The sequence below is a fragment of the Lampetra fluviatilis genome, unplaced genomic scaffold (genome assembly GCF_964198595.1).
Source record: "Lampetra fluviatilis unplaced genomic scaffold, kcLamFluv1.1 SCAFFOLD_1326, whole genome shotgun sequence".
Lineage (NCBI taxonomy): Eukaryota > Metazoa > Chordata > Hyperoartia > Petromyzontiformes > Petromyzontidae > Lampetra > Lampetra fluviatilis.
This window is the reverse complement of record NW_027621555.1, coordinates 4,752-15,618: the sequence shown is the minus strand read 5'-3', so window position 1 is coordinate 15,618 and position 10,867 is coordinate 4,752. Positions and strand designations below refer to the sequence as shown.

The window sequence follows — 10,867 nt, the reverse complement described above, 5'->3', positions numbered from 1 at the left end:
ACCATGTCTCCCTGTGTGTGTCTCCTTGTGTGTGTCTCCCTGTGTGTGTCTCCCTGTGTGTGTCTCCCCCTCACCATGTCTCCCTGTGTGTGTCTCCCTGTGTGTGTCTCCCTGTGTGTGTCTCCCCCTCACCATGTCTCCCTGTGTGTGTCTCCCTGTGTGTGTCTCCCTGTGTGTGTCTCCCCCTCACCGTGTCTCCCTGTGTGTCTCCCTGTGTGTGTCTCCCTGTGTGTGTCTCCCTGTGTGTGTCTCCCCCTCACCATGTCTCCCTGTGTGTGTCTCCCTGTGTGTGTCTCCCCCTCACCGTGTCTCCCTGTGTGTGTCTCCCTGTGTGTGTCTCCCTGTGTGTGTCTCCCTGTGTGTGTCTCCCCCTCACCGTGTCTCCCTGTGTGTGTCTCCCTGTGTGTGTCTCCCCCTCACCATGTCTCCCTGTGTGTGTCTCCCTGTGTGTCTCTCCCCCTCACCGTGTCTCCCTGTGTGTCTCCCTGTGTGTGTCTCCCTGTGTGTGTCTCCCTGTGTGTGTCTCCCTGTGTGTGTCTCCCTGTGTGTGTCTCCCCCTCACCATGTCTCCCTGTGTGTGTCTCCCTGTGTGTGTCTCCCTGTGTGTGTCTCCCTGTGTGTGTCTCCCCATCACCATGTCTCCCTGTGTGTGTCTCCCTGTGTGTGTCTCCCCATCACCGTGTCTCCCTGTGTGTGTCTCCCCCTCACCATGTCTCCCTGTGTGTGTCTCCCCATCACCATGTCTCCCTGTGTGTGTCTCCCCCTCACCATGTCTCCCTGTGTGTGTCTCCCTGTGTGTGTCTCCCCCTCACCATGTCTCCCTGTGTGTGTCTCCCTGTGTGTGTCTCCCTGTGTGTGTCTCCCCCTCACCGTGGCTCCCTGTGTGTGTCTCTCCCTCACCGTGTCTCCCTGTGTGTGTCCCCCCACCGTGTCTCCCCCCATGTTCCCCCCCCTGTGTCTCCCCCCCGTCTCTCCCCTCCGTGTCTCCCCCTCCGTGTCTCCCCCCCCAGTGTCTCCCCCACCGTGTCTCCCCCTCACCGTGTCTCCCTGTGTGTGTCTCCCCCCCGTGTCTCCTTGTGTGTGTCTCCCCACCTTGTCTCCCCCCCACCGTGTCTCCCCCCCCCCCCCCGTGTCTCCCTCACCGTGTCTCCCACCCCACTGTGTCTCCCCCATCGTGTCTCCCCCCCGTGTCTCCCTGTCTCCTCCCACGCGTCCCCCCGTGTCTCCCCCTGTGTGTCTCCCCCCCGTATCTCGCCCCCCATGTCTCCCCCCGTCTCTCCCCTCCCTGTCTCCCCCAGCGTGTCTCCCCCACCGCGTCTCCCCCCACCGTGTCTCCCCCCCGTCTCTCCCCTCCGTGTCTCCCCCCCGTGTCTCCATGTCTCTCCCCCGTGTCTCTCCCTGTCTCCCCCAGCGTGTCTCCCCCCCCCGTGTCTCTCCCCCCCGTGTCTCCCCCCCGTGTCTCTCTCCCCGTGTCTCCCCCCCCCCCCGTGTCTCCCCCCCCGTGTCTCTCCCCGTGTCTCTCCCCCGTGTCTCTCTCCCCGTGTCTCCCTCACCCCCCCCCCCACCTCACCTGGGGTTCACCTCCGCCGTGTCTCCCCAGCGAGCCTGCGCTGCACAGCGGAGCTCCAGGCAGCGCAGCTCCCCGGCACGCTGCCCCCACTCTCGCCGCTGGCGCTCTGCCCGCTCCGCTCGCTCCGCTCGCTCCACGCGGCTCCACGCTGCTCGCTGGGCAGAGGCTGGTGCCGCAAAGGCACCGGCAGCAACGCCACGGCCAGCGCACCAACGCACCGCCATCTGTGCGTCGGATGTGTAGAGAGATCACGCACGGCGCACGCACACACACACACACAGGTGTACACACACACACATACACACACAGGTCTACACACACACAGGTGTACACACACTCACAGGTCTACACACACACACAGGTGTACACACACACACATACACACACAGGTCTACACACACACAGGTGTACACACACTCACAGGTCTACACACACACACAGGTGTACACACACACACACACAGGTGTACACACACACACACACAGGTGTACACACACACACACAGGTATACACAACAACAACAACAACCGCCATTCGCCACTAAGTGGCGGTGACGTCACCACGACGCTTGTGCAAGGCCAAGTGCACCTTGAGGCTACCACGTGAAGTGTCGAACGCCCGCTGGCAGGAGGTCACGGGGCAGACCCAGCAGGTGCCACGGGTCGACTGACTGAGATGACCGAGATGACTGGCTGATGCACCACCTGTGCCCCCTACTGTGCCAGGCTAGGTGCAGGAGGTCACGGGACAGACCCAGCAGGTGCCACGGGTCGACTGACCGAGATGACTGGCTGATGCACCACCTTTGCCCCCTACTGTACCAACTTGCCGTGCTTTAGCCACCCGGCGCTCCGCTCGTTGTTGTGAGCGTCGCTCCTCCGCCCTCCGTTGTTGTTGGAGGGCGACTGCCTCCAACTGCCCAGTAGCGTCCTTCACGAGCCTCCTCCACTGAGGCCGATCTTGACACCGCTGGTACCAGTCATCAGCAAGTCCACTCAGCTCCACGTCCTCCTGTACCAAATCAGTCCATCTTTTCTCTAGCCCGTGCCGCGCCCGTTTAGCCCCCTCGATCCGGTCGAACAAAAGCTGTTTAGGCATGCGGTGGCTGGGCATGCGGGCTACATGACCCAGCCAACGCAGCCTTGCCTGCCGGAGGAGCTCACCGATGGGACTTTGCCCAGATCTTTCAAGGATTTGTGAGCTCCTCACACAATCCAGCCTGCAGGTTAAACCCAGGATGGATCGTAGGCAGGCCAGCCTAAATGTTTCCAACCGGCGAAGATGCTCCACTAGGGGGGTCCACGTTTCGCAAGCGTAGAGAAGGGAGGGAATGACCGTGGCCGAGAAGACCTGAAGCTTCGTGCGGAGCGACAGACCAGGTAGCTTCCACACAGCGTTACGCAACCGATGAAAAGATATTGCCGCTCGACTGATTCGGAGTGAGACCTCCGCTGTTAAACCGGAGCCGGTCATAAGCACACTGCCCAGGTATGGGAAACTCTCCACTCTCTCCACAACTTCCCCATACACACACAGGTGTACACACACACAGGTGTGGGTGAGTGGGTGAGTGAGTGGGTGAGTGGGTGAGTGAGTGAATGAGTGGGTGAATGAGTGGGTGAGTGAGTGGATGGGTGAGTGGGTGGATGAGTGGGTGAGTGAGTGGGTGAGTGAGTGGGTGAGTGGGTGAATGAGTGGGTGAGTGAGTGGATGGGTGAGTGGGTGGATGAGTGGGTGAGTGAGTGGGTGAGTGAGTGGGTGAGTGAGTGAATGAGTGGGTGAGTGAGTGGATGGGTGAGTGGGTGGATGAGTGGGTGAGTGAGTGGGTGAGTGAGTGGGTGAGTGAATGAGTGGGTGAGTGAGTGGATGGGTGAGTGGGTGGATGAGTGGGTGAGTGAGTGGGTGAGTGAGTGGGTGGATGAGTGGGTGAGTGAGTGGGTGAGTGGGTGAGTGGGTGGATGAATGGGTGAGGAAATGAATCACACAGGCTGAGGGAATGAATCACACAACACAAGCTGAGGGAATGAATCACACAACACAGGCTGAGTGAATGAATGACACCACACAGGCTGAGGGAATGAATCACACGGGCTGAGGGAATGAATCACGCAGGTTGAGGGAATGAATCACACAGGCTGAGTGAATGAATGACACAGGCTGAGTGAATGAATGACACAACATAGGCTGAGGGAATGAATCACACAACACACGCTGAGGGAACGAATCACACAGGCTGAGGGAATGAATCACACAACACACGCTGAGTGAATGAATGACACAGGCTGAGGAAATGAATCACACAACACACGCTGAGGGAATGAATCACACAACACACGCTGAGGGAATGAACCACACAGGCTGAGTGAATGAATGACACAACATAGGCCGAGGGAATGAATCACACAACACACGCTGAGGGAACGAATCACACAGACTGAGGGAATGAATCACACAACACAAGCTGAGGGAATGAATCACACAGGCTGAGGGAATGAATCACACAACACAGGCTGAGGGAATGAATCACGCAGGCTGAGGGAATAAATCACACGCTGAGGGAATGAATCCCACAACACAGGCTGAGGGAATGAATCACACAGGCTGAGTGAAAGAATGACACAACACACGCTGAGGGAATGAATCACACAACACACGCTGAGGGAATGAATCACACAGACTGAGTGAATGAATGACACAACATAGGCCGAGGGAATGAATCACACAACACACGCTGAGGGAACGAATCACACAGGCTGAGGGAATGAATCACACAGGCTGAGGGAATGAATCACACAACACAGGCTGAGGGAACGAATCACACAGGCTGAGTGAATGAATGACACAATACACGCTGAGGGAATGAATCACACAACACACGCTGAGGGAATGAATCACACAACACTGGCTGAGAGAATGAATCACACAACACACGCTGAGCGAACGAATCACACAGGCTGAGGGAATGAATCACACAACACACGCTGAGGGAATGAATCACACAGGCTGAGGGAATGAATCACACAGGCTGAGGGAATGAATCACACAACACAAGCTGAGGGGATGAATCACACAACACAGGCTGAGTGAATGATTAACACAGGCTGAGGGAATGAATCACACAACACAGGCTGAGGGAATGAATCACGCAGGCTGAGGGAATGAATCACACGCTGAGGGAATGAATGACACAACATAGACCGAGGGAATGAATCACACAACACACGCTGAGGGAACGAATCACACAGGCTGAGGGAATGAATCACACGCTGAGGGAATGAATGACACAACATAGACCGAGGGAATGAATCACACAACACACGCTGAGGGAACGAATCACACAGACTGAGGGAATGAATCACACAACACAAGCTGAGGGAATGAATCACACAGGCTGAGGGAATGAATCACACAACACAGGCTGAGGGAATGAATCACGCAGGCTGAGGGAATAAATCACACGCTGAGGGAATGAATCCCACAACACAGGCTGAGGGAATGAATCACACAGGCTGAGTGAAAGAATGACACAACACACGCTGAGGGAATGAATCACACAACACACGCTGAGGGAATGAATCACACAGACTGAGTGAATGAATGACACAACATAGGCCGAGGGAATGAATCACACAACACACGCTGAGGGAACGAATCACACAGTCTGAGGGAATGAATCACACAGGCTGAGGGAATGAATCACACAACACAGGCTGAGGGAACGAATCACACAGGCTGAGTGAATGAATGACACAATACACGCTGAGGGAATGAATCACACAACACACGCTGAGGGAATGAATCACACAACACTGGCTGAGAGAATGAATCACACAACACACGCTGAGCGAACGAATCACACAGGCTGAGGGAATGAATCACACAACACACGCTGAGGGAATGAATCACACAGGCTGAGTGAATGAATCACACAGGCTGAGGGAATGAATCACACAACACAAGCTGAGGGGATGAATCACACAACACAGGCTGAGTGAATGATTAACACAGGCTGAGGGAATGAATCACACAACACAGGCTGAGGGAATGAATCACGCAGGCTGAGGGAATGAATCACACGCTGAGGGAATGAATGACACAACATAGACCTAGGGAATGAATCACACAACACACGCTGAGGGAACGAATCACACAGGCTGAGGGAATGAATCACACGCTGAGGGAATGAATGACACAACATAGACCGAGGGAATGAATCACACAACACACGCTGAGGGAACGAATCACACAGGCTGAGGGAATGAATCACACAACACAGGCTGAGGGAATGAATCACACACGCTGAGGGAATGAATCACACAACACAGGCTGAGGGAATGAATCACACGCTGAGGGAATGAATCACACGAGCGAGGAGTGAATGTACAAAGCTGCTGTGCCACTGTACCTGGGGCTGCCTCGCGTACAGTGGCGGCGGTTGGGCGCGCACTGCGCATGCGCGGGAGCCGCGCGGGGTCGCCACGGCAACGGCGACGCCGCGGGGGAGTGGGGAGGGGGCGGGCTGCCGCCAGAGCGCATGCGCGGGAATCGGCCAATAACAGTCGCTCTCTCGCCCGCTGCTGCTGTGCCAGGCTAGGTGCAGGAGGAGGAGGAGGTCACGTGACAGACCCAGCAGGTGCCATGGGCTGACTGTTGCTGCTGTGCCAGGCTAGGTGCAGGAGGAGGAGGTCACGTGACAGACCCAGCAGGTGCCATGGGCTGACTGCTGTGCCAGGCTAGGTGCATGAGGAGGAGGTCACGTGACAGACCCAGCAGGTGACATGGGCTGACTGCTGCTGCTGTGCCAGGCTAGGTGCAGGAGGAGGAGGTCACGTGACAGACCCAGCAGGTGCCATGGGCTGACTGCTGTGCCAGGCTAGGTGCAGGAGGAGGAGGAGGTCACGTGACAGACCCAGCAGGTGCCATGGGCTGACTGTTGCTGCTGTGCCAGGCTAGGTGCAGGAGGAGGAGGTCACGTGACAGACCCAGCAGGTGCCATGGGCTGACTGCTGTGCCAGGCTAGGTGCATGAGGAGGAGGTCACGTGACAGACCCAGCAGGTGACATGGGCTGACTGCTGCTGCTGTGCCAGGCTAGGTGCAGGAGGAGGAGGTCACGTGACAGACCCAGCAGGTGCCATGGGCTGACTGCTGTGCCAGGCTAGGTGCATGAGGAGGAGGTCACGTGACAGACCCAGCAGGTGCCATGGGCTGACTGCTGCTGCTGTGCCAGGCTAGGTGCAGGAGGAGGAGGTCACGTGACAGACCCAGCAGGTGCCATGGGCTGACTACTGCTGTGCCAGGCTAGGTGCAGGAGGAGGAGGTCACGTGACAGACCCAGCAGGTGCCATGGGCTGACTGCTGCTGTGCCAGGCTAGGTGCAGGAGGAGGAGGAGGTCACGTGACAGACCCAGCAGGTGACATAGGCTGACTGCTGCTGCTGTGCCAGGCTAGGTGCAGGAGGAGGAGGTCACGTGCGAAACCAACGAACGCGATGACGTCACGCGCTTCGTGCAACTTTTTTAATTTACACGATGACGTCACTCCACGTTCGTGGATGACGTCATCCCGTAACTTTGCGGCCTGGTTTTGAAAGTTCAGTCTTTGTGTGTCTCTGTCTCTCTGTGTGTCTCTCTCTGTGTCTCTGTGTCTCTCTCTGTGTCTCTTCCTCGCCCGCGGTGGGTGTCTGGACGCTTCAGCTTGGACGAGAGGAGACCACACGGGAGAGGCTACGGGGCCAACCCCAGGGACCCCGACACCCCCCCCCCTCACACACACCGGGCCTGCCTCTACCCTCGCGTGAGTTCCGGGTGAGCCGGCTAGGAAAGTGCGGGGAAAAGCCTTCGGCCTAGCCGCGCGGTCTGCCTGGTGGTGGTGGTGGTGAGCGCTACGCTGCGCTACGAACCTGGCGATACGAGTTAACTGAACCGGTCCTGGGCCTCTCTTAGGTCGACTCAGCCACAAATGAGTGCCTGGTGTAGCGGTGTAGTGTAGCAAACATCTCTGGGGAGACAAAGGCGGCCGGGCGTGGTGCTGGCCACCCACCCCCTCGTGTGCCACAGTGCCGGTAGCCTTCATAGGTGCTCGCTAACAGCACTTGCCCCTATAGCCCCTGCTAGAGGCTACCTGGGGGAGCTTTGTCTGCGTGTGTGCATCATAGGTGGTGCTACTCGCTACTAGCAGCACTTGCCCCTACAGCCCTGCTAGAGGCTACCTGGGGGAGCTTTGTCTGTGTGTACATCATAGGTGTACCCGGCCGGGTACGGGTATCGGGTACCCGATTGCGACCTCTGGTCACTACCCACCGCCCCCCTCCCCAGGTTGTCGAGGAGGAGGTGACGAGGAGGAGGAGATGGAGGGAGGAGAGGCAGGTGAAGCGTGGGGGAGCAAGCGAGGTGGAGGTGGTGGAGGTGGTGGTGGTGGAGGTGTCAAGGGCGCGGCGGGGGCAGCGGTGGTGGTGCCTCGCAGCGTGGCCGAACTGCAGCGGATGAAGTTGGAAAAGCTGATGAAGAACCCGGTGAGTGGGTGGGTGAGTGGGTGAGTGGGTGGGTGAGTGGGTGGGTGGGTGAGTGGGTGGGTGGGTGGGTGAGTGGGTGGGTGAGTGGGTGGGTGGGTGAGTGGGTGGGTGAGTGGGTAGGTGAGTGGGTGGGTGGGTGGGTGGGTGAGTGGGTGGGTGAGTGGGCGGGTGAGTGAGTGGGCGGGTGAGTGAGTGGGCGGGTGAGTGAGTGGGCGGGTGAGTGGGTGAGCGGGTGGGTGAGTGGGTGAGTGGGTGAGTGGGTGGGTGGGTGGGTGGGTGAGTTGGTGGGTGGGTGCGTGGGTGGGCGGGCGGGCGAGTGGGCGGGCGGGCGGGCGAGCGGGGCGGGCGGGCGAGCGGGCGGGTGGGTGAGTGAGTGAGTGGATGAGCGGGTGGGTGAGTGGTTGGGCGGGTGAGTGGGTGAGTGGGTGGGTGAGTGGGTGAGTGGGTGGGTGGGTGTGTGGGTGGGTGGGTGAGTGGGTGGGTGGGTGGGTGGGTGAGTGGGTGGGTGGGTGGGTGGGTGGGTGAGTGGGTGGGTGGGTGAGTGGGTGGGTGGGTGGGTGAGTGAGTGGGTGGGTGGGTGAGTGAGTGAGTGGGTGGGTGGGTGAGTGAGTGGGTGGGTGGGTGGGTGGGTGAGTGAGTGAGTGGGTAGGTGGGTGAGTGGGTGAGTGAGGGGGTGAGTGGGTGGGTGGGTGAGTGGGTGTGTGGGTGGGTGGGTGAGTGGGTGGGTGAGTGGGTGGGGGGGCGGGCGGGCGAGCGGGCGTGTGGCTGTGTGTGTGTGACTACATGTGTGACTGTGTGACTGTGTGTGTACATGTGTGTGTTGTTGTGTGTGCAGGACAAGCCGGTGAACATCCCTGAGGGGCCACGCTCCTGGGCCCCCAAGGCGCCCCCTGAGTTTGTGCGTGACGTCATGGGTGAGTGACGTCATGGGTGATGTCATGGGTGATGTCATGGGTGACGTCATGGGTGACGTCATGGGTGATGTCATGGGTGACGTCACGAGTGACGTCACGAGGGACGTCATGAGGGACGTCATGGGTGAGTGACGTCATGGGTGAGTGACGTCATGGGTGGTGATGTGGTGGTGTAGTGGTGAGGTGGTGGTGACAGTGGTCGTGAGTTGGTGGTGAGTTGATGGTGGTGGTGAGTTGATGGTGTGGTGGTGGTAGTGGTTGGTGTGGTTGTTGTGGTTGTAGTGGTGGTGGTTGTAGTGGTGTTTGTGATGGTGGTGGTTGTAGTGGTGGTGGTTGTAATGGTGGTGGTGGTTGTAGTGGTGGTTGTCGTGGTAGTAGTGGTGGTGGTGGTGGTGGTGGTGGTTGTAGTGGTGGTGGTTGTGGTAGTAGTGGTGCTGGTTGTAGTGGTGGTGGTGGTAGTTGTGGTGATTGTAGTGGTGGTGTTTGTGATGGTGGTGGTTGTAGTGATGGTGGTGGTTGTAGTGGTGGTGGTTGTAGTGGTGGTTGTAGTGGTGGTGGTTGTGGTAGTAGTGGTGCTGGTTGTAGTGGTGGTGGTGGTGGTTGTAGTGGTGGTGGTGGTTGTGGTGGTGATTGTGGTGGTGGTGGTTGTGGTGGTGGTGGTTGTAGTGGTGGTGGTGGTTGTGGTGGTGTTTGTGATGGTGGTGTTTGTAGTGGTGGTGGTGGTTGTAGTGGTGGTGGTGGTTGTAGTGGTGGTGGTTGTAGTGGTGGTGGTGGTTGTAGTGGTGGTGGTGGTTGTTGTGGTTGTGCCAGGTTCGAGTGCTGGTGCTGGGAGCGGTGAGTTCCACGTTTACCGTCACATCCGACGTCGCGAGTACGTCCGCCAGGAGTACCACGAACGGCAGGCGAGCAAAGTGAGTACCCCTCACCTACCCACTCACCTACCCACTCACCCACTCACCTACCCACTCACCTACCCACTCACCTACCCACTCACCTACCCACTCACCTACCCACTCACCTACCCACTCACCTACCCACTCACCCACTCACCCACCCACTCACCCACTCACCTACCCACTCACCCACTCACCTACCCACTCACCTACCCACTCACCTACCCACTCACCCACTCACCTACCCACTCACCCACTCACCTACCCACTCACCTACCCACTTACCCACTCACCTACCCACTCACCCACTCACCTACCCACTCACCTACCCACTCACCTACCCACTCACCTACCCACTCACCTACCCACTCACCCACCCACTCACCCACTCACCTACCCACTCACCCACTCACCTACCCACTCACCTACCCACTCACCTACCCACTCACCCACTCACCTACCCACTCACCCACTCACCTACCCACTCACCTACCCACTCACCTACCCACTCACCCACTCACCTACCCACTCACCCACTCACCTACCCACTCACCTACCCACTCACCTACCCACTCACCTACCCACTCACCCACTCACCTACCCACTCACCCACTCACCTACCCACTCACCTACCCACTCACCTACCCACTCACCTACCCACTCACCCACTCACCTACCCACTCACCCACTCACCTACCCACTCACCTACCCACTCACCTACCCACTCACCTACCCACTCACCTACCCACTCACCCACCCACTCACCTACCCACTCACCTACCCACTCACCCACTCACCCACTCACCTACCCACTCACCCACTCACCCACTCACCTACCCACTCACCTACCCACTCACCTACCCACTCACCCACTCACCTACCCACTCACCTACCCACTCACCTACCCACTCACCTACCCACTCACCCACCCACTCACCTACCCACTCACCTACCCACTCACCTACCCACTCACCTACT

At 58.6% G+C, this 10,867-nt stretch overlaps 1 long non-coding RNA gene across 5 annotated transcripts; it reads left to right on the top strand.

Annotated features, from left to right (window-relative positions):
* Positions 1-6,667: 6,667 nt before the first annotated feature.
* Positions 6,668-9,907, top strand: LOC144955407 (uncharacterized). 5 transcript variants are annotated; one of them, XR_013641646.1, is made up of 5 exons: positions 6,668-6,766; positions 7,265-7,364; positions 7,886-8,082; positions 8,918-8,996; positions 9,807-9,907. It is a non-coding gene; the product is annotated as an uncharacterized LOC144955407 (long non-coding RNA). The 5 variants fall into 5 exon arrangements; XR_013641647.1 differs by lacking the exon at positions 6,668-6,766 and adding an exon at positions 6,888-6,909; XR_013641645.1 differs by lacking the exon at positions 6,668-6,766 and adding an exon at positions 6,924-6,982.
* Positions 9,908-10,867: the final 960 nt, after the last annotated feature.